The sequence below is a fragment of the Notamacropus eugenii genome, chromosome 1, assembly GCF_028372415.1.
Source record: "Notamacropus eugenii isolate mMacEug1 chromosome 1, mMacEug1.pri_v2, whole genome shotgun sequence".
Classification (NCBI taxonomy): domain Eukaryota; kingdom Metazoa; phylum Chordata; class Mammalia; order Diprotodontia; family Macropodidae; genus Notamacropus; species Notamacropus eugenii.
The window spans coordinates 668,361,012-668,387,105 of record NC_092872.1 but is presented as its reverse complement, the minus strand read 5'-3'; the positions used below and the strand labels follow the sequence as shown (position 1 = coordinate 668,387,105).

Here is a 26,094-nt window from a genome sequence, read left to right as displayed (position 1 = left end):
TAGGCTCCGCTCTTCATCCAGTGCAACAGATGTTTCCTACAGGCCTTTCAGGTCACCCTGAGCTGGAAATCTCCTCCACTATGTTGTTCTGTGGTTTCTGTTGCTCTAGAATTTGTTGAGAGTCTTTCTTTACAGGTATTTTATGGGCTATGGGGGAAAAGTTAGTATATATGTGCATCTCTCTGCTCTGCCATCTTGGCTTCACTGCTTCAATATCTTAAGTTGTCTCTGTCTACTTCTGAGTCTAGAGCTTTCAGCTGTTATGGATGCCTAAGCATTCTAGAAGGTTGGATATCAGATAGTTGAGGTTGCATTATGCCAAGGGAGGTATATAGGAATCATGTGTAATCTATGACCCAGGTTCCCAAAGATCTGAGCCTGAAAAGAACAGGTAGTACTTACTGTCAGGAGTAAGTCTCCAAAATCACTTTGTTTTGGTTCATAATGCCCCTAGCCATGTCAGGATATAACTGATGTCAAGTTCTCAATATATGTGGGGAGAAGGGTTCTCACCTCCCACACAGTCACTCAAAGTAAGAAGACACATATCAGGTTCAGGAGAGCCTTTAGCTACTCCACACAAAATGGGGAAAACATCTAGGTAGTTCACAGTAATCTACAATCAATAAATTTTCCCTCTCCAGTGAATCCTACCTTTATTCCAGAGATAAATTCCAAAGATATTCCAGATTTCAGATTGTATTGCTTCAGGAGCTACCCAGGAACTCCCTCCCTGATTTTAGAAGGCTACATGTTGAGATCCACTTCTTTCTCTAAGAGAAAGTCTCTGTCCAAGAATTCTTTCCCTCTCTCTTCTCAAACATAGGTTACTAGTGACAAAATGACAAAAACTCCCACTCTTCAGCTGCCACGTGGTGAGGAACATGTACTTCTGCCACTACTTCTTCAGGGATGGTCCAGGTACTCAGAACTTGAAGTCCAAGAATTCCTCTTGGTTGCCTTGGCAAAAGCACATCCAACTTCCTTGTACTCTTGCCAAGTAACTATAACCAACTTGGGGTGGAGTAGTGAACAGAGCTTCTAATTCTGTTAATCTTTACTCTTCTATTCCAAAGGGAGAAACGTACACAAAAGGGCAAAGTTGTTGATGAAGATTACCTTTGACACAGGGACAGCACAAAGGGATGCCCCTTCCAATAGCAATCCCAGCCAACTAATTCATTTCCAGTGGCTCCATATCATCAAAACAGTATAGTGAAAAGAAACATTAAATTTGGCATCAAATAACCTGGGTTCAAATCCCAGCTCTACTACTTGTGACAATGTTTGAGGAAGTCAAACCAGTCAAACGGTCAAAACTTCACTGGTCTGGGCTTCAAGTCTTCTTCATTTTTAAAATAGAGGGAAGGAAAGGGGTTCTAGATGACCTCCAATATAGCTCCATGCTGCAAATCTATAAATCATATGAAACTCTTAGTCCTAATTCTGTCCTCTGGCCATGATATTCTCAGTGGTGCCTAGCAGTTTACTCTCAAGTCAAGAAACTAGTACATGGGGGCGGAGCCAAGATGGCAGAGTAGAAAGACGCACATAGACATAGCTCCAAACCCACAACCCATAGAACATCTGTATAAAGTAACTCACGGCGAATTCTGGAGCAGTGAGGCCACAGAACAGTGGAGCGAAGGAGATTTCTGTTCCAGAGGGACCTGCAAACCTCTCGCAAAAGGTCCGTCGTGCTGCGGATGCGGAACCCAGCCCAGCCCTGCCGCAGCCACGGCACCAAGAGGAACAGATCCAAGCAGGCTTCAGGGACAGGATCTCCAGCGGCCGCTCAGGTCACTCCACCCACAGGTGACGGGGGTCAGTGAGAGGGTCTCTTTGGCGGGTCGAGAGGGGAGTGGGGTGCCCCCATAACTCAGGCCCCCTTGGGAGGCAAAAGCTGAGGCAGCGGCAGACCTGGGCTCCCCAAGCAGGCAGGAGCCTGGATCCATTGTTGAAGGTCTCTGCATAAACCTCCTGAGGGAACTGAGCCTGAGAGATGGCCCTGCCTGGACCTGACCACCTGAACTTAATCTCACACTGAATAGCAGCCCTGCCCCTGCTGAAGCCCTGAGGCTGGGGAGCAGCATTTGAATCTCAGACCCCAAGCTTTGGCTGGGAGGATCAGGAGGCGAGGTGGGTGTGAGGAGAATATTCAGAGGTCAAGTCACTGGCTGGGAAAATGCCCAGAAAAGGGAAAAGAAATAAGACTATAGAAGGTTACTTTCTTGGGGAACAGGCATTTCCTCCCTTCCTTTCTGATGAGGAAGAACAATGCTTACCATCAGGCAAAGACACAGAAGTCAAGGCTTCTGTGTCGGCCCACCCAATGGGCTCAGGCCATGGAAGAGCTCAAAAAGAATTTTGAAAATCAAGTTAGAGAGGTGGAGGAAAAGCTGGGAAGAGAAATGAGAGACATGAAGTCAAAGCATGAACAGCAGGTCAGCACCCTGCTAAAGGAGACCCAAAAAAATGCTGAAGAAAATAACACCTTGAAAAATAGGCTAACTCAATTGGCAAAAGAGGTTCAAAAAGCCAATGAGGAGAAGAATGCTTTCAAAAGCAGAATTAGCCAAATGGAAAAGGAGATTCAAAAGCTCACTGAAGAAAATCGTTCTTTCAAAATTAGAATGGAACAGATGGAGGCTAATGACTTTATGAGAAACCAAGAAATCACAAAACAAAACCAAAAGAATGAAAAAATGGAAGATAATGTGAAATATCTCATTGGAAAAACAACTGACCTGGAAAATAGATCCAGGAGACACAATTTAAAAATTATGGGACTACCTGAAAGCCAGGATCAAAAAAAAGAGCCTAGACATCATCTTTCATGAAATTATCAAGGAAAACTGCCCTGAGATTCTAGAACCAGAGGGCGAAATAAATATTCAAGGAATCCACAGAACACCGCCTGAAAGAGATCCAAAAAGAGAAACTCCTAGGAACATTGTGGCCAAATTCCAGAGTTCCCAGGTCAAGGAGAAAATATTTCAAGCAGCTAGAAAGAAACAATTCAAGTATTGTGGAAATACAATCAGGATAACACAAGATCTAGCAGCTTCCACATTAAGGGATCGAAGGGCATGGAATAGGATATTCCAGAAGTCAAAGGAACTAGGACTAAAACCAAGAATCACCTACCCAGCAAAACTGAGTATAATACTTCAGGGGAAAAATTGGTCATTCAATGAAATAGAGGATTTTCAAGCATTCTTGATGAAAAGACCAGAGCTGAAAAGAAAATTTGACTTTCAAACACAAGAATGAAGAGAAGCATGAAAAGGTGAACAGCAAAGAGAAGTCATAAGGGACTTACTAAAGTTGAACTGTTTACATTCCTACATGGAAAGACAATATTTGTAACTCTTGAAACTTTTCAGTATCTGGGTACTGGGTGGGATTATACACACACACATGCACACACGCACACACACATAGAGACAGAGTGCACAAAGTGAATTGAAGAGGATGGGATCATATCTTAAAAAAATGAAATCAAGCAGTGAGAGAGAAATATATTGGGAGGAGAAAGGGAGAAATGGAATGGAGCAAATTATCTCTCATAAAAGAGGCAAGCAAAAGACTTATTAGTGGAGGGATAAAGAGGGGAGGTGAGAGAAAAACATGAAGTTTACTCTCATCACATTCCACTAAAGGAAAGAATAAAATGCACAGTCATTTTGGTATGAAAACCTATCTTACAATACAGGAAAGTGGGGGTTAAGGGGATAAGCAGGGTGGGGGGGGATGATGGAAGGGAGGGCATGGGGAGGAGGGAGCAATTTGAGGTCAACACTCATGGGGAAGGATAGGATAAAAAGAGAATAGAAGTAATGGGGGACAGGATAGGATGGAGGGAAATATAGTTAGTCTTATACAACACAACTATTATGGAAGTCATTTGCAAAACTACATAGATTTGGCCTATATTGAATTGCTTGCCTTCCAAAGGGAAGGGGTGGGGAGGGAGGGAGCTAAAGAAGGTGGAACTCAAAGTGTTAGGATCAACGTCGAGTAATGTTCTTGCCACTAGGAAATAAGAAATACAGGAAAAGGGGTATAGAAAGCTATCTGGCCCTACAGGACAAAAGAGAAGACGGAGACAAGGGCAGAGAGGGAAGATAGAAGAGAGAGAAGATTGGTCATAGGGGCAATTAGAATGCTTGGTGTTTGGAGGGGGGGAGGAGATAAATGGGGAGAAAATTTGTAACCCAAAATTTTGTTAAAATGAATGTTAAAAGTTAAATAAATAAATTTAAAAAAAAAAGAAAGAAAGAAAACTAAAAAAAAGAAACTAGTACATAGTTTTAAATGTATTAGAAGAATGTGTCAGTTTCAGATTTCAGCAATTTTGCTGATTGGAAGGGGCAAACACAAACATAAATGGGAAATATTATTTTTAAAAAGACACTAAAAAATTAACCATGAAGAGATAACACACATTTAATTCAAGGTCTATCTCAGTGTCTTGTTTCAGGCTTCTAATCTGAATATGACCGTGAGAACTTTGGAATAATTACTAAAGAACCCTGACCTCCAAAACTCTTTTGTGATAATTGGACAAATGTATATTGCCTAGTTACAGCTTAGTCAGCAAAAAATGAGAATTTAACCATCATAACTTAGAATAATGTCTCTCACCAACTCTGAACTAGAAATATTGTCATTAAAAAAAAAAACCATCAGGGTCTGGTAAAAGAGAGGATATACCCATGGATGTGCTGAGAAATATTTAACAATCATCTCTCCAGAGGGGGGAAACACACTATTAAGTTTAAACAGTATTATTAACATTTTGTCCGTTACTTTCTTAAGTTGGGACTATTAACAAAACAATAAATCAAGCCTGACTTGTAGTATTTACAAATATTCACTCAAAATTTAATAACTGGCTCTTGGCTTGAGCCAGCTACAGGCCATTCTTGGCTACTGTACACTGGCTTTCTACACTGACATCCACTGCTTGAGAGATGGAAACTCCTCAGAGGCGAGCCAAGGAGGCAGAATGAAAAAGCTCTTGCAATTCTCAGACTAAGGGACTCCCCTGTTACTTATCTGCTACCCTGTCAGCAAAGAGGGGCACCACATTGATGGAGAGGTCCATGCACTCAGAGCCATACAGTTGAGTAGCAGCATGGCAGCCCAGCTAATAACCACCCTAGGTTAGCAGTCACCCATACAACACTGATGCACCATGCCCACCAGTGGATTTACAAGGTCAGTCTCCAAGAAAATACATCAAAACCCTCAGTTCCACAGTTGTGATTTGCCCTGATCATATGCATTCCCTACATATGTGCCTCACTGTCATGATATTTTAAGATTATACCCACCCATCCTGATGGACATTGTACAGAGAGTTCTTCCAATATCAATTCCTCAAATGACACAGTTTTCAGATCCTTTGTGGTTCTAGGCACCCTATCCTGGAGGCTCTCTAATTTGTCAGCATCCCTTTTTTAAATGTAGCACATAGAATAAACATATCATGAATAAAATATTTCAGGTGCAAGCTGACCAGGACAATGAGGCTATTACCATCTCTATTCTGAACACTATATATCTATTAGTTCAGGCTAACTTATTTTGGCTGCCATGACCAACTGTGGACTTTAATTTGTAGCCAAGCAAAACCTCAAAGTTTTGTATATTTTCCTCATACAAACTGCTATGTACCCACATCATGGCATCATAAGATCAGAAAATTATGCTATTGATTTTTTAGCCCTAAGTCAGATTTTCCATTTATTGTCTTCGAGAAATTTCATTTTGCTAAATTAGATCTGTTAAATTAACTTGAATACAGATTCTGCCATTCAAGAAATTAGCTGTCCCTCCAAGTTTTGGGTCATCTAGCACATAGTAAGTGCTTAACATGCTTTGTCATTCATTCATTTCATCTATCCCTCCGATCATTCCATTAGCATCTTCTTTTAAATTAAGTCAGATCAAGTCTAAAGGACTGATGAAAATGGTGAATATAATCAGGGCTGAAGAATGATCCCAATAGCATTCCAGTAAAGAGTTTCCTCCAGATTGACATCAATGTTTATCAACACATTTGGAATCTAACTATTCAACCAGCTATAAATCTACCTAATGGTATCCTCATCCATCTCACATTTCTCCGTCTTGTCCACAAGGATATTTTGGGAGATCTTGTCAAACACCTTGCTGAAACACAGAAATGTTAATGTTGGAATGCTATATCATTTCCCCAATCTTACCATATCCCAGCTGGAAAAAAAAGAATGCTGCTTCAGTGGTATTAAGAAATCTACTCACAAAAAAGTTACCAATCTACCCAAATTTCTCTTGTTTTTGCCCTGTCCTCCTTTTGCTTTCTCAGGTTCATGTTCAGCACAAGGACAGTTAAGGGCCAAGAAAAGCTGGAGCTGAGAAAAACAGAATCAGGCAGGAGGCAATTCCCATTTCCATTGAATTTTGTAAGATCTTTGGAGTCTTGTGAATATGGCAGGTGCCTCTGAGCCCCAAAGTGATGAATCATCATTAATTTAAAGTCTGAGTACAGAGAGTAGGGCAAGAGAATAAGAGCTGGGCTAGGCTGGCAAATAGCCAGAGAGAAGATATGGCATATTGGGGCCCTGATAGGGGAAAAGATGGGGAGGAGGGAGGTATGGTCCCCATTACTCCCCCAGAGAGAGCAGAGGAGTAGTGTATGTAGTATAAATAAATTTTCCTTCCTGGTTCCCTGTAATTTTGTTTCTGAAGGACTGACAGCAAGCCTGCTAAGAAGACTGGCATGTCTTGCCAGAGCTGTAAAATCTTATCCACCTCCTCTTCTAGTCTCTAGGAGATTCCCCCATTCAGGAATCCTCCACTATTTCTAGGTATTTTCTTTCCCTGGACGAGGATCTATTGGCTTGTTTATGCTCTTGTATGTAGAAGTAGGACATGCCAAGGAAATATGGTCTTGAGCCCTAAGACTCTTCCTACCCTCCCCCCATTCACATACACACAGACACAGACACACACACACACACACACACACACACACACACACACACACACTTCAGTGTCTTTGCTGCCATCAGCAGAGCTCAAGGCAAGCTCATTTCCCCAAGGTTGTCACAACTTGACTTCCTAAATTGTACTAAAACAGAAAACAAACAGAAAAGTGAATCCACCCAAGCAAGATTCTCAGGAATGGTTTGGCAGGCATGAGCCACGCGCTAACCACTTCAAGCTGTCTTCAGACTTTTCTAGCTAAGCAATATATACCCATAACCAGATGTGCCCTGATACTGGGAGAAGGGATCATCAGCTTCTAGGGACAAGGATTCACAAAACAGGAAAATACTCATCAAGAAAAACAGCTTGAAAACAGGCTTGATGCAGAGAAGCTGCCTCCGCCTTTCCTAGTCTGGCATGGCCTTAATTGCTGACTTAGTGTGCTTCTGTTGTTTCTTAGCCAGTAGGGGCTGCTGTTCACACTGGGCAAGGGTCCTTTGGCCACTGGAGAGAGCACCTGGAAGGGCCCCTTGGTTTCTGTGGGAATTTAGAGAAGTTATATCCTGCCGGGTCATATATTTTTCAGCCTAAGTTTTTCCAGTGGGAATGAAGATGATGTCAGAAATTTTGAGACTAGGGCACTGCCTAGTCTTTAAAGGGCAGTAATAATGAAGAGACCAGGAGGCTGATCCATTTGGATTCCCTACTGAGTTCCCCGAATCAGTCCAAAGAAAGTACCTCCACCAAAGGTTACAGACAGTCAAGATGCCTGATCCCACTATGTAGACCTAATCTATCTCAGCATCAAAGGTAGCAAAAGTCCCTGCTTCTGTTCAAGCAACTATTGCCACAGACTTCTCTTGGCTGCCATTACCAAAAGTTTCCTTGGGAACCCTTTGGCTTCAATCCCTGACTCTGCCCTTTGAGCATGCCAGATACAAGTCTAGACCTTTAGGCAAAGGACTAGCCTGCTTTACCTTTACCAAGCTGCGGGGCTTCATATCTGACTATCACTGCCTGGCCCATATGAATAACCCCTCCTTGTCCATCCTAACTACACCAAGACGATGGAGAACATAAACTGATACCAACTTGACCATCAGTCTATTTCTTCACAGAAAATGGAATCAGTCAATTTATGAAGAACAAGATGGGGAGAAGGAGATTGCCACAGTCAAAACATAAGCCCCCTTAGCACTAGTCCCAGGTAATGGTCAGACCATTCACAAGCTCTTCCAGTACCTTCTCAGCTTCACTTACAATGCCATGACTCCCAGAACTTGCCTGGGCTCTGGTAGGTCGACTTCCACCTTCTCTCACAAGGTTCCAGGCCAAGCTGTGAAGCCTCTGCTGGGGTCATCACCCCCATTTCCTGCTCACCAAAACCTTGGCCTGTGCCCCCCGGAACTACTCTGGGATCTAAAAGACCAGTTTTGGTTTCTTCTCACTTGGATTCAGAACTCCTTTACATTTCTGAGTCATTTCTGCAGACCAAGCTGCCACTCCCTCTCTTCCCTTTTCTCTCCCTCTTCCTACATCCTTTTTATGCATGGTCCTCAACTCATTAGAACGTGAGCCTCTTGTCTGCTTAAATTTGTACCCCCAGAGCTGAACACAGTACCTGATACATCGTAAGCATGAATAATAGGTTATACACATATATAATATGTAATATTAATAAGTAAACATTGATAAATGCTTTATCTATATAACATAATAATATATCATAATAAGTAAAGCATTAATAAATGCTTTCTCTATATAACATAATGTTTAATATTAATAAGCAAAGCATTAATAAATGCTTTATCTATATCTATCTCCCTGGCTCTCTATTTCAGTCTGGAGAGTAAGATGAGGTTCCCAAGGGAAGCCACCTGAAGGAAAGTCTAGATGCCTTACAGAAGATCTGAATTTCCCTGCTCCCTCTCTTCCCACCCTCGCTTCCTCCCACCCCCACCCCCAGCATACTTATCCCCAGCACACAGAGAGAAAAAGAAACCAGATTGCTTATAGCTGGTACATAATCTGGGCCAGGGGTGGGGAAACTGTGCCCTCGAGGCCACATGTGACCCTCTAGGTCCTCAAGTGCAGCCCTTTGACTCAATCCAAACTTCACACGACAAATCCCCTTAATAAAAGAATTTGTTCTGTAAAACTTGGACTTGTCAAGGCCTTACCTGAGGACTTAGAAGGCCACATATGGCCTTGAGGCCCAGTTTCCCCACCCCTGAGGGACTGTCCTAGCTACTTCTCCAAGCAGGTCCCCCACCCCTCCATCTGTAACACTGTTCATGCAACTTCCAGCACCAACCGTTCTTCAGGGCTCCAGTCCAGCCCCTGGGCTCTTCTAGGAACTGACCCCCTTCAGCTTAGACCTTTTTTTTTTTTTTTTGGACCTAACTGCCTAACAGAGTCAGACCTTGTCTTTGTTAGGCTTCAGACCCCTTTGCCTCCAGTTACAGAAAAGGATTCTCCCTCATTAAATCCCAGGCTGCAAGGCCTTCATTGCTAGAGCTCATACTCAGACATACCAGAAGATAAGTAGATTCGATGATGCTTTTTCTTCTCTGAGAATCCTGGATTCCAGAAGTGTGGTCTAAATCCTTCTTTGGCCCTTAAGCCCGGGACAGTAACAACTTGAATAACTTCTTATTAGCTTCGCATTTGTCAGCTCTAATGACCTGTTTCCTCTGGAGTCTCCCAGTTGTATCCCATTCTTTGTTGCCTGGATGCCGGCCTGCCTCACCAGAGACAGAATGGGTGTGTCTGTCACAATCAGGTGTGAATTGCTCACCTCTGGCAAGAGCCCACCCTCAGTCATTATTTTCCCATAATGAAACTCTCAGCAAGGCACAAACCCCTCCTTAAGCTAATACATGATTAGTCTTCACAATAGGACTGTAAATAGGCCCCTAATTAACGGATTTGCTTAGAGTTATCCCCTGTTTGGGGACTGCAGCCTGATAATTGCAGGCTTTATAATCGCCAATCAATCAACTGAGCCCCTACTTTATCGAGCCTCTAATGGGTGCCCAGCCCTCTGACTGGACTTGTGGGGGAGACAAAATGCAATCCCTGGTCTCCAGAAGTTGTCAAGTTAGCTGAAAAATTGGAGAATGCAAGGCTAATTAAGTGCAAGACTGGGTGCTTGAGTTTGTAAGCCTGTAGGAATTCAGAGATCACTGTAGGATAGAGGAAGGCTTTGAAGGAGGTGAGACTTAGACTGAGCTTTGAAGGATGTGCAAGATTTTGTTACTCGACAGTTATGTCCTTTCCCTCAAGAGGAAGTCCTGGGATGAACATGCTAGAGAAACTAACTTTTGCCTGACTCAATCTAGTTGAAGCTAAACCACCCTGTCTCTTAACTGACATCCTCTTAAACACCACATTGTGGCTGAAGCTGGTCTGGCTGCTGTATTAAGTGGCACAGCTGTTGCCAGGGCTTCAGATGGCTCCCAGTCTGTCTCTCTGTCTTTCTGCCTCTCCCTGTCTCTATCACTCTGTTTCTGACTCTGTTTCTCTCTGTCTCTGTCTCCCTCTGTCTCTGGTCTCTGTTTCTCTCTGTCTCTGTCTCTGTCTCTCTCTGTCTCTCTCTCTCTCTCTCTGTCTGTCTGTCTCTCTCTCTCTCTGTCTGTCTGTCTGTCTCTCTCTCTCTCTCTCTCTCTCTCTCTCTCTGTCTTCCCTCCCCCCTTGCACACACGCGCACACACACACACACACACACACACACACACAAAATGTACACAAAGACACAAAGGCTCTGAACACACAGTCAGGCACAGAAAAGACAAATACATCCTTGCCAGGACACGTAGATGGCTAAACAAACAATAATGCAGGGTAGCTACAGGAAATTGTGTGTTGGCATTAGGGAGAAGACAAGATAAAGGGCATTGGGGGATAGGAGCTGAGGGTAAAGATAGGAGACAGGCAGAAAATAAGCATTAATCAAGTGCCTACTATGTGCCAAGGTAGAACTTGAGAATTATTATCTTATTTGATCCTCACAACAAACCTGGGAGGTGGGTGCTATTATTATCCTTATTTTACAGAGGAGAAAACTAAGGAAAACAGGGTTGAGTGACTTATCCAGGGTTCACACAGTAAGTGACTGAGGCTGAATTTGAACTCAGCTCTTCCTGACTCCAGGTCCAGTGTTCTAGCCATTGCATCACTTAGCTGCCTTAGAGAGGAAAACAAGGTTTCAGTCCGGTCTCACTTATTAACTTGTGAGATCCTGGGCAAGTCACTTAACTTCTCTCAGTCTCAGTTTCCTCGTCTGTAAAATGGGCATAATAATAGCATCTACTCCATAGGATTTCTGTGAGGATCAAATGAGATCAGATAAAGCACCTGACAAAGCTTAAAGTGCTGTATCAGTGAAAGCTGTTATTATTAAGCAGAAGGGAAGGTTGGGGGAAGGGGAAGGGTTTGATTTGAACTATCAGCTCTCTTCAATTTTTTTAACCAAGTTCCTTTTTGAGACCTTGTTAGAAAAATCAAGGGTAGCCATAGAGGAGAACTGGGCTTCTGCTAAAGCATTCCCAGTCACAGAGGGTCAGCTGACTGATGGCTTGGGTGCTTCTCTTACTCCCACAGAAATCTGTGAGAATGAGACCAAGACAATGCTAAAACTCTTCTTTTCGCCACACATACATATGCTGACCAAGTCTGCAGACACACAAATCCAGCTCTGGATTACCTGAGTTTATTTAGTTTCCATGTGACATAATCCACCTTGGAAACATGTCCATATGCATCTGAGCTGTTTTCAAAGGGCCAGACTCATCCAACATACTGTCTCCCCCATGTCTCTGGGTCAGGGATCCCAGTGGGCTGGGATCAGGGACATATGAAGTTGTGGCTGTAAAACAGAATTTGGTTCTAATTGGACTCCCGGAACAACTATGAAATATGTATAAATGCAAGTGAAAGAGAGGACTGCATAGTGTGGGAATCCTAAGACCTAGATTTGTATCCTCACCCCACTATTTAACTACCTCGGTGACCATGAAATAGTCATATAACTTCTCTGAGCTCAGTTTCTTCTTTTTTTTTTTTTTTTTAGAAATTTTAAAAGAATAATTTTATTTTTCTCTTTTTTATTATTATTTATTTTTAACAGTTTATAACAGATAAAGCAATTCCAACTTTTGGTCAGGTGATACTTCTTTTTAAAGCATTTACAATATGGACCACAAAAGAAAATTTTTTTTAAACATTAACCAACTGAGACACAAATAATATGTATGTTGCTAACTTCACAAGCTCTTGACCTAATTGTCTTACTAAGAATTAAAGGACCCTAACTTATTGTTTGTTGGTCTAAAGTCCTATGCCTAATAGTTTAATCTGAGACTTAACCTCGGATGTTCCCCTACCCATAATCTATGATTGAATAGATCTCAGCTTCTTCATCAGTAAAATGGTGACAACATATTTGCACTATCTATCTCACAGACATGAGAGGATTCATGAAAACATAAAATAATTTGGGGAAGAAATCCCTAGAGAACAACCAGAAAAACTAGAAAAGAATCTAATGAGAAATATGTTTAGACCAACTTCTTACATCACGTATGATAATTAATGCAAAGGAGAAACCAGACCTCAAGGTCACACTATTAAAAAATTAGGAAGAAACAAGATCAGGTACTTTTCATAGTTTTAGCTAGGGGAAGAGTTCTTAAGCAAACTTGATTGAAGCCATCGCAAAAGATATAACAGACATTTTCCATTACATGAAAAGGTTTTGCAAAACAAAATCAATGCAGCTAAAATAAAAAGGCAAGTTGCTGGTTGAAAAAAATAAAACCTTGCCCCAAACATTTCAGTCTGTTATTCAAGATATATAGGTAGCTAATACAAGTATTAATCAACCAAGAAGTATTTATTAAGTGCTTATGTGCAAACACTTTACTAGACACTAGACATAGTAAAAAGAATGAAATTATTTGCATTGCAGAATATTTTAAAAATACAAAAGATTGTTCCAAAGCATTAATAATGGGAAAAATGCAAATTAAAACAGATCTTTAGTTTCACTTCAGTCCCCTTTTTTGGAAAAAGATAACAAAAAAGGAAAATCATCAATACTGACCGTATCATCTCCAGCTCTCAGAACAGTGCCTGGTGTATAGTAAATATTTTATAAATGCTTATTGCTTGCTGTTGTCATTGAAGGGGCTGTGAGAAGATGAATTCATTAATACACTCTTGACTAGTATGGCCCAATCATTCTGAAAGGCAATTTGGAATTATGCTAAAAATAATCTGACTAAAATGCTCATATTTTTTGTCCCAGAGATCATGTACCTCAAAGAGGTACATGTAGGCATGTACCTCAAAGAGTTCAAATATATAAAGAAAAAAAACCTTATATATCAAAATATTCATAGCTGCACTTTTTGTGGTAGCAAAAATCTGGAAACAAAATAGATGCCCATTCATTAGGGCCTGGTTAACCCAAATGAAGTGTGTAATGGAATACTGCTGTCTCATATGAAATGATGAATATAAAGAATCCAGAGAAGCATGGGAAGACTGACACAGTATAACTGATGCAGAGACAATAAAGTAGAATAAAGACAATATCCACAATGGCCACAGCAATATGAAAGGAAAAAACAAAAAACTGAAAACTGAACTCCAGGTAACTTTAATGACCTAGAATGGCCCCTAGAGGTAAGAAAATGAACCTCCCTTCTTGATAAAAGTGGAGGACCATGACTGTGGAACATTGCCCATATTCTCAGACTTGACTTGTGTATTTGTTAGTTTTACTATACTGTTCCCCTCTTCTTCTCTTGTATTCTTTCTTAGGAGTATCTCTGAAGCTAAGAGAAGGGGTCACATTCAGAAATGAAGATAACATAAAAAACAAGACATCAATTAAAGGTTTAAAAAGGAAAAAATGTGAGAAGACTTAAGGTGATTTCCAAGATCTTTTCCACCTCTATATCTTGCAATTTTGAAAATATAATGGAGTGCAAGACATGGTCTGCATCATTCTACTATGAATCTAATTGAGGAAAACACATGAAATATTAACATATTATTAAAGATATTATATTAACAAATAAATATTAACAAATAATAACAATAGAAAGTAGTTTATTAGGAGTAGTAAGCACAGCAGTTGTTCTTTGAAGGTGATTCTAAGAGCTCCGAGAAACAAATCAATGTGGCCTTCTGTGGCTTCATGAAGGAAGTGAAGCAAGCTAGACCTCTAAGGATGGATTGAATTTGAAGAGGAGAGCAGAAAGGGGCAGAGAAGGGAGAACACCATAGATTTAAAAGTCTTATCCACTGCTAATATCATGTTATAACTCTACATGTTTTTAATTCCTTAACCAGTAATTCCAATGAATGACCTAAGATTATTAATGCCCAGAGAAGGAAAGACTCAGAGAGAGGCAGAAAACAAGGAGACAGGGAGATACTGCAATTCAAACATGCCCCCACTCCACCCCCCAGGACAACAGAGTTCAGACTCTCTCAATTTATAGGGTAACTCCTGGCTAAGATTGAGTTCCCCAACCCTATCATTTGCTTCTCTAGGAGACTCTTACTGGCTTGTGACTTTTTTATTTATACATGAGCTTTTCCTCACTTGGCCTGTGGCACTCATCTTTCCAGATTGACCATTCTTTGACCTCCAGAAAAACCTGTCTGGAGTGTCCATGTCAGGTCAGGCCTTAGCCAAGGAGGTCCTTCCATTATGAACTTCTGATATCAAGGGCTAGAAGGCAAACCCTGCTAGGAAGTATTTTGTGTTGAGGCCAGGTGAGGCAGTGACACATAGTGGATAGAGTTCTGGACTTAAAATCAGGAAGACCTGGATTCAGATCATGCCTGATCAATTTACTAACTTTGTGACCGCGGACAAGGCATTAAACCTTTATGAGCCTCAGTTTCCCCATCTTTAAAGCAGGAATAATAACTGTATCTATCTCCCAAGGTTATTGTGAGACTCAGGCTCCTAAACAGCATGACTTCCTCTTCTGCTCTTTGACTCCTTCCTTAGGTGTGGGTAACCCAACAGTCATCAATAAGAGATAGATTCTAGAATTTGAGAGTTCCTGGGCTCCTCAGGGCAGCCAGGTGGCACAGTGGGTCGAGCATCAGGCCTAGAATTAGGAAGACTCACCTTCCTGAGTTCAGATCCAGCCTCAGACACTTACTAGTTGTGTGACTCTGAGCAAGTCACTTAACCCTATTTGCCTCAGTGTCTTCATCTGTAAGATGAGCTGAAGAAGGAAATGGCAAACCACTCCAGTATCTCTTTGCCAGGAAAACCCCAAATGGGGTCACAAAAAGTCAGACATGACTGAATAACAACAATAGATTCCTCAGTCAGAGCTGACTGTGGCAGGAGGATGTTTCTGAAACTGTGCCTATTTTCGAGAGTTTGGTCACTAGCAGGAGGATAAGCCCAAGCCAGAACCTCAAGGAAACTACTTGGCAGGTAGAGTCAGGAAGACCTGAGTTCAAGTCCAACCTCAGATACTAACTAGCTGTGTGACCCTGGGCAAGTCACTTAACCTCCATTTACTTCAGTTTCCTCATCTGTAAAAATGAGAAGAATAATACCCTCTACCTCCAGGGACTGTGGGAGTCAACTAAGATAATGATTATAAAGTGCCTGAAATATTGAAATGGCTACTCAGTAGTTCCACAGTTTTTCATTTTTAATGTTTATAATACCCTCCTAAAAGAGGAATAGGAAATAATAAATAAAATAGGAATTATGGGTTATTGTTGCTGTATTGTGCCCTATTCTTCATGACTCCATTTGGACTTTCTTGACAAAGATACTGGACTGGTTTGCCATTTCCTTCTCCAGATTATTTTACAGTTGAGGAAACTGAGGCAAACAGAGTTAAGTGACTTGCCCATGGTTGCACTGCTGGTAAGCATCTGAGGTCAGATTTGAACTCATAAAGATGAGTCTTCCTGATTCCAAGCCCAGTGATCTATTCACTGTGCCACCTAGCTACCCATGAGTTATTGTATCATGCTTTAAATTCTTCTCAATGAAAGCTTTAGAATTGTAAGTATTTCTTTTGAGTGGAGGGAACAAATAGCTGTCCTATACCTGAACTATCTTATGTACTGAGTACTTTTCTAATGAATACCTCCCTTTTAGGGAGATGCTAGACATAAGCAAAATCTAAGGTGGATTTGAGAGACTGTCCCCAGGCAATCTGGAAGTGGGATATAATGAGCTACTGACAACGAGAAAGAGTCTGACTCCCTTTTTGGAGACCAGGCTCAACTATGACTGAACTGGGTAGGCTTGAGCTAGCGCTCCTAATTGAGAGAGGATGTCCCAGGGTCTGCTGTTACACTTTGGCTAAGCATTTGACTTTTAATGCTCTGTTCTGACCTTGACAAAGTGCTGAGAGGAAGTAGAAAGTCCATTTGTACTATTAAAATACTACATTTCCTTTCAAGATTTTCCTACTTTCCTCTCTACCAGCAAATTCACAACTCTAGAGCTTTGGAAAGGTAATATCTCTGTGAGAGAACTTTGTGTGTGAAGAGGGGAGGGCAGGAAGGCAGGATGGAACATCTCTGAGGACTTCCAGGGGAGAAAGTGTTAGAGAATGGACTACAGAAGGTTTCTGACAGTATTGGGAGCCTGGCTATCTTGAAAAGCCCAGATGGGTCAGGAACACCTCAGAGAGTTTCAACTCTCCATTGTCTTCCACAGCGAATGAATGATATTCAGAGAGAGACTTCAGTCTGCATAAACCAACCCAGATTTCACAAGCCCTGAATCACAGGAGAAATACGAAGCTATGTCGCTGACCTTCATTTAAACTGCAATGATTTATAATTCAGGGAAGGCAGGGGCGTCTCATGGAGAGTTTCTAAAATTAAATATTCTTAGCAACAGACCTGGGGGAAGGGAGGAGGATAATCTGGAGTTCTCTGGGTTTTCACAGATCCCTGCACTGAGTTTGAAGCTTGACTTTGGGGCTAGGGAGAGGGCACAGGGTGTTGGAGAAGTGGGAGACTGAGGAGATGCTACCCTTGGGATGATACCGAGAGAGTGAGAGGCCCCATGGTCAGCTCCCAGACTGTTTTGCCAAGTCTTTGGTACTTTTTTATACCTACCAGCTCCCTAAACCTAATATTTGACTGTGACAATTTTGCTCTGGAACCAACAATATCCTTTGGATCCCTTCTCTGGGCTTGCTGACCATGAGAAGAGGCAGCAAGCATCCTATTCTAGGGCATGAGGTGACCTATGACCTGTGTCCATTAAATTTTAAGCTACTCAAGGACAAGGATTGTCTTTTGCCTCTTTGTGTGTTCCCAGCACTTACCACAGTGCCTGCTACACAGTAGGTTCTTAATAAATGTTTATTGACTGACAGACCTGTGTGTCACGTGGATCAGATTAGCATCAACTTAGCTCTGCTAAGGCAAGGCCTGAGGGAGAGGAGAAGACACCTCTCCCATCCTCATTCCTTCTTGTTTTGCCCCTTTCAATTTTTTTCTGGTTATCTCCTTATAGTTCTCTGAACATCTCTCTTCATAGCAGTCTCTTAGGCCACACACACACACACACACACAGACACACACACACACACATCCCTCAAACACTGCACAATCTGAAACCATTAGGGGATGGGTGAAAATGGGAAGCTGTTATTTTTGACTCTGAGAATATTTCAGGATGAGCAGCCTCACAAAAAGCCAGGCAGACAACTTGGGCCCAGACATCAGACGTCCACTACAGTGAAATGTCACAGCTGCAACTCAAGAGTCATGATTTCCTGTCAGTCCTCCTCTTCAAAGTGTGTCTGAGTCATGTTGACTTGGCTCCTGCTCCCATAGGCTCAGCTCTGGGCATCACTGACTCAGCTCTGTTCACCATGAATTTGGCTCGAATTTCTGCTGATTCAGCTCTGTTCACAAGTTCTGAACTCCTGCTGTTTTGGGGCACAAAAAGTAGTTGGATTAGGAAGGAGGAAAGGGAGGGAGGAAGGAAGGAAGGAAGGAAGGAAGGAAGGAAGGAAGGAAGGAAGGAAGGAAGGAAGGAGGGAGAGAGGAGAGAAGGAAGGGGGAAAGGGGGGAAGGAAGGTAAGAAGCATTTATTAAAGACCTACTATGTGCAAGCACTATGCTAAGAGCTTTACAAATATGATCTAATTTTCACAGAAATCCTATGAGGTAGGTACTATTATTATGCCTATTTTACAAATGAGAAAACTGATGCAGACAGAGGTATAATAACTTGCCCAGAGTCACACAGCTAATACGTGTCAGAAGTTGAATTTGAACTCAGGTTTTACTTACTCCCAGACTGAACATGCCCAACCTTGCGCTCCCTAGTGGCAGTATCAACAGCAAATACTGAATGAGTGAACCAGTGAGGGAAATACCAACTACATCTGATAATATTCAAGGCCAAAGGTCGATTATGAATGATATGAAGTTATGAACTGATTTCATATCCAAACACCCAACACTTGTTGCATTTTATCAGCAACACTGGAGGGCACTAAGTTTCAGAACAGAGACTGACCAACATCGGTAGAGGGATCCACCTTACTTACACTAGGAAGGACATCCTACACCAAAAACATCCCAGGTTCATACAGATTTATACACATACATATATTTGTTACATCTACCTCACAAGACTATTGTGAAAAATATTTGCTAAATAATGAAGCACATTATAAACGTGAACTGCTATTTGCCAGAGTAATAGCTAGAATTTATAAAATGCTTTAAGGGTTACAAAGCACTTTATATATGTTTTCTTATTTGTTCCCCGCAATAACCCTGTGAGAGGGGTGCCACTATCATCCCCATTTTAAAGATGAGAAAACTGATGCATGGAGTCACAAAGCTGACGTGTCTGAGGCAGGGTTTGAACTTAGGTCTTATTCAAACACACTATCCCCTGCACCATGAAGTTTCTCCCAATACTCACACAGGTCTGATTATCCACCCCAAAACCAAGGCTCATCTTTCCCTCTCTCTCTCTAACAAACTCTTTCCCTTCCCATCTTGATCCATTCACATAATAAGAATTCAAGTTTTGTAAGAAAACTAGTCCAACTTATATCTAAAAAGAATCCCCGCTATAATATATTGGGAACAAAAATGGATTCCCCAGATTGAACAGTGACTGCATGTCTAGCAGACTAGGCCTAACTCATACTGGTTTGCTACCTAAGGTTCAGAATTGGAAGGAATTGAGAAGATAGCTTGTTTATCCTTGTTTGCATATTATCTCCCCCTTTACGCTGTGAGCTCCTTGAGAAGACAGATTGTTTTACCCCTTTCTTTGCATCCTCAGTGCTGAGCACATAGAAGGTGATTAATAAATGTTTACTGACTAACATCTGACAGTTAACAGAAGAAGGTTTACTTAACTGTAGCAGGAGAAAGATATCCAGACCAGGGAAAAGATATATCAACAATGATATAGCTGGGCACAGATTCCCCACCTCCAATTTGTCCATGATGGTCTGCTGTTTAGAAACCTCAGGAAGGAACCAAGTGATTGGTCACATCTGGGAACCTTAAGTCAGCCCTCTAAGTATTTCATTCCCTGAGCCAATCTAGAGAATGTCTTCGTAACCTTCCAGGAGAAAAAGTAGCTGAGCCTGAACTACAGGGTCCTGGGAAATACTCTTCTTACCACAGCATGGTAGAATTATCAAAGGACCTTGAGTTCCTACTCTGCCACTTACTAAGTATAGTCTTTGCTCCTATATGGACCTGGTTCTTCATCCATAAAATGAAGGCGTTGGACTAAATATTCTCTATTTCCTTATGGTCCATGAGCCTATATAGCACTGGCATTTACATACACACACACACACACACACACACACACACACACACACACATATACCCTCCCTACAAGCTCTACTGATGCTCAAAACCCCAAACTCAAATAATCCCCCAGTCTTGGTCTTCCCAGCAATGAGTAGAGGCTATACATTTGGCCAAAAGCATTATTTTAAAATATCTTCCAGTCTTCCGTCATTACTACCTACCTGTGTGAACTTTAGCAAATTCCTTCACCTTTTCTCTAACAAGTGAAAGAACTTAGAGCTACCTTTAAGATAGATTCCCATTCCATATCCTAAGTCCCAACTCTGCCCTCAGGCCATGAAGTTCTCGGTGGTGGTCAGCATTCATCCTCAAGCCAAGAAAAAAAGAGCGAGACTACTGGTTCTTACATTTTTAAAGGAGGGTGATAGTGGTACCTACAAAAAAGATGTGGCCTGGAGTTTCTAAAAGAGGCTGAAAAGATTGGATTGGGGGAAAAGGAAAGTGGAGCTGAGAAAACCATGTCGAAAATCATACCCTATTTTCGATATCATTCCCATGAAATTATTTGTGAAACACACCATTTTTTTCCCCTGACAGTGACCGTAAATATCATCTGGAACACATCTTCATTAGCAGCTTTCATCTCCTGGCAGGGCCTGCCTCTTCAGTGGGATGTTACCAATGGAGGTATGAGCTCCTGCCTTTGGTACAAGGCATTTGTGTAAAACCAAGCCTCTAATGTGCAGAATTGGCAGGTCACTGAAGTGTCACAGTCTACCGGAATGGGTCTGGAATCAATAAGGTAGACATCAAACTCAATTTGATTTAATTTTTCATTACTGCCTAGAGAAAAGACCCACATAGCCCTCCATGAATGGAAAGGAACATGAAAGCTCTTCAGAACTGTAGAGCTGGGTCTCAGAATGACCTACAAATAGATCTAAATACGGCAGCCGAGCCCATCACAATATTATTGTTAATTTTCCTTTTCATACCAAAAGCAACAGGCGAGGTAAGAGAATCAAAAGAGACATGAGCACATTGCAAATATAAAGGAGGACAAACTGTTTTCAGTTATAAACCAGCAGGACTTCCCTTTTCTCACACCCTCAGGGTACCCTCCAAAATTTTATACCTCCCACACCAAAGACTCTCTCCTTCTCCAAAAGCAACAAGGTAGGCCTGGACTCAACAGACATTGGAATGCCAACCGTGAGAGGCCCAGTTAAAGTCTGTGGCTAGGACCTCCACAGCTAAGACTGCTGAAAAAGTGGCAAGTCCTGGCTCCCTCTCACCCTCCCAACAGCTGACAGAAAAGAGGGGGAGGGGGCCGCAGCGGGCACGTCCAGCTGACACTGACCTTCCAGACATAGGAACATTTTCCAGACTGACACTAATTGTGGGCGCATCTGGCGTTTGGAATACGGCCAGATTGGGGTGTTTGTGTTAGTCTGGCCAGTGTGATAATGTGCCTGCCCATTATGAGGCAATGGGGGTGGGGAGAGCTGCTGAGAGAAATCCAAATTTTGGCCCATGACATGCAACATGTCCACACTGCATTAAATGGACCATAAGGTTGGCACTGGATTCCAGTTCTGTGGAGGGGTTTTATAAATGATCAAGGTCAAACCCTCTGAAGAGCAAGAGACCTTTCCCAATAAGAACAGTCAAATTTGTATAGTGCCTTAGTTTTCAAATTGCTGTCCTGGAGATGACTTCATTTAATCCTCATAAATACCCTGCAGGGCAGGCTTATAGATCAGATAGCATCCCTGTTTTACAGAATAGGCACAGCAGTTAAGTGACTTACTCAAGGCCATCCTGCTGATGGTAGGGGTCAGAGCTGGGATCAGAATCCAGATAAACTGCCTTAGTCCAGTATTCTTTCCTAAGTAAGGGAAATCTGGGGGTTTAGTTTCAGGATGACTTGTGCTAGAAATGAAAAGAAATATTCAAAGATTTCTTCAAGGACGTCTCCCTGGATAAATACTTGAGCCTGTCATGGAATAAGAGTAAGAAACAACAGACATACAGATCAAGTGGTATATGAGCCCCATAGTCCTGCAATGAATCTGAGATCTCCTCCATGAAGGGCTCTCTCCAGGAATGCAGATCACCACCCATCTACAGTCTCTCATCCCAGGCAGCTCCAGTCCAAATTGTCCTTTTAAAATTACATGAAGGGCTCACCACCCGATGTGTTGGTAGATTTCCTCTAGTTCTGCTGACACCGTACAGATTCCAGCATAGTGTGCAGGTTGTCCATTGGTAGTCACCAGCACGAGCAGCTTCTTTCTTTTCCAACCATCCACCTCTCTGAAAATGTCCTTTTTCACTTCTCCTTGGTGATTCTTGTTGTACCCGTGATTGGATGTTGTGTTTCAGAGCACTTCCAGGACACTCTGGGACCATTCCTACAATGACATTCCTGGGGAAAGCAGGACTTTGATGACACCAATACATATGTTCTGGTCTCCTCCAAAGTCCCATCTTGTAAAATTCCAAGCCAAAATCTTATCCAGAGACAGTGTGGTACAATGGAAAGATCCCTGAATCATAGAAGAAAGAAAAGAAACAAGCTTTTATTAAACAGTACTATATGCACTTCATAAATAATATTTCCTTTCATCTTCAGAACATTTACCTGGGAGATAGATGCAATTATTATCCGTATTTTACCACTGGAGAAACTAAGGCAAACAGAAGTTAAGTGACTTGCCTTGTTAGTAAGAGTATGAGGCTGGATTAAAACTCACATCTTCCTAACTCTGGACCTAGCACTCTATCCATTGTACCACTAGCTTCCCCCACTGGAATCAGGGGCCCTGGATTCCTGTGCTGTCTCTGCCACAGGTATATTAGTTTAGAGGAATCATTTCACCCCTCTGAACTAGCAAGAGGTGCATCTCAAATTCAAATCCAGGTATTCTAACTGCTGCACTACCCTACCTCCACATTCCTATGTTCATTTGTGTCAACACTGAGGCACATACCTCTTTCCAATCACAAACTTATTTCGTGCTTATTTCATGCTATCCCAGTTATTCCTAACTGTAATCAAAATTTATGATTTATAATCAAAATTTGGTAAGCTATCAATAGCAGAGTATCATCACTTCTTCCTATGGGCAGTGAGGTATAGTAGAAAGAACCCTAGATTTGGGACCAGAGAATCTGGATGTGAGTCCCAGCTTTGTTACTTCCCAACCTGTGTGACCTTGGACCTTCATCTCTCCTCATCCATAAAAATGGGTTGATACCTTATGGGGAGGGGCATTATAAGGAAAGAGTTTTATAAATCTTAGGCTATTATGGAAACACAAATTGTTATGATCTAAGCACACCTAATTATTATTATCTAAGGCATCCTCCCTAAAATTCCAGCCCTCACCTCCATGTGTTATATAACATCTGTGTCTTCAGAAGCCAGATGCCTTACCCTCTAAAAGAGGGAATAAGCATAAGTGTGACTCAGTCTGCAGCATCCACATCCTGAGGCCTCTTGGTTAGGGCTCCTCAGGAGCAAATGTGAGAATTCATGGAGATATGAAGATATATAGATATATGTTTGTATATGGATATATAGACATATATATACATACATACATATATACATACATATTTTTTCTAGATATAATAGAGGCTTAACCAGAGCTGAGGACCACCCTACACTGCCTCTTTTCCAGGGACTTCTTAAGGGACAGAGAAGCAATAAGGAATAAATTTTAAAATAAATTTTCAAAAAACAGGAGATTTGAAGACAGGAGACTTGGGTTTGAATTCTGTTATTTATTACCTGTGCAACTTGAGCCAACACATTTCATTTGTCTGGGACCCAGTTCCTCCAATGGTAGAAGGAAAGTTGGCCTATGAAGATCTCTAAGGCCCCTTTCAGCTCAAAATTCTATAATCCTTTTTCATAGAGAATAGAACAGAGAAGGCCTATGCTTGAGAAGAAGGAAACAGCATTGGAGACCAACAGAAACAGTAAAAAGCTCTAGACCACACAGAGGGTCTGAAAAATAGATGTCCCTATGACTAACCTTCTATCTAGCAGAATGACTGAAAGATCTGCCATGGATATCCCATCTGGCTTCCTGAACAGTTTCTCCAAAGTTGTTCAAAAGCCAAGATAAACTCAGAGACTGTGTCTATAGACACAGACTGGTTTTACTAAATTCTGGAGGGGAGAAAAGAGTCCATTAAATTCAGTTAATTTTGGGGAAGGACCAAGGACATATTGATAGGATGCCAAACAACCAGCCTATTTTTTTTCAGGTTCCAAGCCATTATTTGGGTGTTCTGTAGGTACAACTCAAGGGTTAGATCAGGATTGCCTATAACCAGGTTCTAGGTTAGAACCTGTTCCCCAGAGTTGGGACACTGCTCACCACCACAGGGCTCAGTGGACATGTACTAAGAAAGAACAGTCTCTCCAGCTAGTATGTTGTGAATTATAGGCAGGGTACGAGAACAGGGGCTAAGGGACAAGGACCTGGCAATTGAACTCAGTAGCACAGGCCTCTAGGAAAGCAAGTTGCAGACAATTACAAATTTAAATGAAGAAAATTTTTTTTTTCCAAAATTCCATCTCCCCTCTCTCAACTCTGATCCTGCCCATACTCAAATCCTTAGGCTTTGCCCAAAACCCAAGCTTTTAGCCCTTGGGTCAAAGACACCCTCTTGATACCCCCCAATTATTCTTTGGAAAATGTTAAACTTCTCTGGCTTATTTACCCCTGTTCAAGTGATACATATGGATATCAATGTATTCTCCCAAAGATGGCCATCAGCTACACCTTGCAAGTGTTCAAGCTCACAAAGCATCAAACACAGAAGAGATTCTACCTTTACATAGAAAAGACATACTTGAGATCATAGAAATTCTAGAGGCATCCTCCCCTTTCCAGTGGACCTCCAACACCTATCCCAGGGAACTGAACATACCTACAATTTTACCTTTATCAGGGAAAGAAATCCAAAGTTTGTTAATGAGTCAAGGGATCCCTCTCCTCTTTTCTGGTGAATACACACCTTTCTCCAGATACTTTTACAATCTTCATGACTTACAATAATATCTTATGTGGAACCTTAGCAAGGAAATGGGTCTAAAGACTCATAAAATGACCAGAATTAGTAGCTTATAGAGTAATCAATAAACCGCAAAAACTTGATCTTTAAAGGAGAGTCACTGAAGAATCAAAATACCCTTTTCCTTTTTAGATGGGCCTTGACCTTCCTCGAGGGATTTGTATAGTCCTGATGAATCAGAATACTATCCTTAATGATGAAAGAATTCAAGATACCTTACACAGACAAGAAATTCTTGCTCAGTGGCCCAGTTACTTTCCCAGGGACTTGTACAGTCCTTGTGACTTGTAGTATTATTCTGAATGGGAAAAGAACTTAGGATTCACTCCTTCATGTCAGGATTCTATGCCTCATTGCTTCTTGGCTAGAGTCTCCTGCAAATGGCACTCTCCAGTAGATGTTTGTTCTCACATCCCACCTCATTACCATTCTCCCAACAGCAATCCAGCACTCTATGACTGTCATTCATTCCTGATAGGCGTCTTGGGTCCATCTGTCTATGGTCATTGCCTTCTGCTCCTGGAAGTCATCATGGTCCTTTTCACTCCTGTCACTTTTTCTTAGTTCAGTTTCACAGCTCCAGCTCCTAACTTTCCCTTCCCAGAAGATTTACCATGATCCCTCATGCCCAAGACCAGAATGCCTCAGGCTATTTAAAACTTTGGGGTCCACAGCCCCATTCAACCAGACCAAAGATTTCCTCAGATGACTATGGAAGTCTACTCTTATTTCTAGGCATCTAATCTTCCCTTCAGGCTTGGGTAGGATCAGGCCTGCAGACATATTTTCAAGTTTTATTTAAATATATTTAAATTTTTAATTGGTTGCAGCCTGTTTTCTTCAGTACCTGTGCTAATCAGACCAAACTGAGATATTTGTGTCATTCTTAGAGAGAAGTCAATATGACTGACCCCAAGTTTATATATATTTTTACAAATATTAGAGGAAAAGGAAAGACACAAAAGCTAAGTTAGAAGAGGACACAGAATCTTAAAAATAAAAGTATAAAGTATCCCAGAGGGTACCTGTCAGATCTATGGCTAAGGGACGAACTCATGACCACACAAGAGATAGAGGAGATTACAGGAAGTAAAATAGATAGTTTTGATTACATGAAATTAAAAGGCTTTTGCACAAACAAAACTAATGCAACCAAATTTAGAAGGAAAACAGGAAATGGGAGGAAACATTTTATAGCAAGCTTCTCTGATAAAA

At 41.6% G+C, this 26,094-nt stretch overlaps 1 protein-coding gene and 1 long non-coding RNA gene across 17 annotated transcripts in view; both read right to left on the bottom strand.

The window, feature by feature from the left end:
- Positions 1-9,688, bottom strand: part of LOC140521092 (E3 ubiquitin-protein ligase TRIM7-like) — a 93,344-nt gene extending 83,656 nt beyond the window's left edge. For 9 of the 13 annotated variants that reach the window (XM_072635774.1, XM_072635773.1, XM_072635782.1 and 6 more), the window contains exon 1: positions 9,513-9,687. The gene's annotated coding sequence lies outside the window, so the exon portion shown is untranslated. Of the gene's footprint in view, positions 1-654; positions 1,072-9,512 lie in introns of those variants that run through there. The other 4 variants (XM_072635780.1, XM_072635784.1, XM_072635787.1 and 1 more) reach the window with 3 other exon arrangements.
- A 2,393-nt stretch (positions 9,689-12,081) lies between these two features.
- The window catches only part of LOC140521091 (uncharacterized), a 169,841-nt gene continuing 155,828 nt past the window's right edge, over positions 12,082-26,094 (bottom strand). For 2 of the 4 annotated variants that reach the window (XR_011972784.1, XR_011972786.1), the window contains 3 exons: positions 21,599-22,337; positions 20,367-20,576; positions 12,082-17,924 (listed from right to left, as the gene is read on the bottom strand). This is a non-coding gene — a long non-coding RNA (uncharacterized lncRNA). Of the gene's footprint in view, positions 17,925-20,366; positions 20,577-20,597; positions 22,338-26,094 lie in introns of those variants that run through there. The other 2 variants (XR_011972787.1, XR_011972785.1) reach the window with 2 other exon arrangements.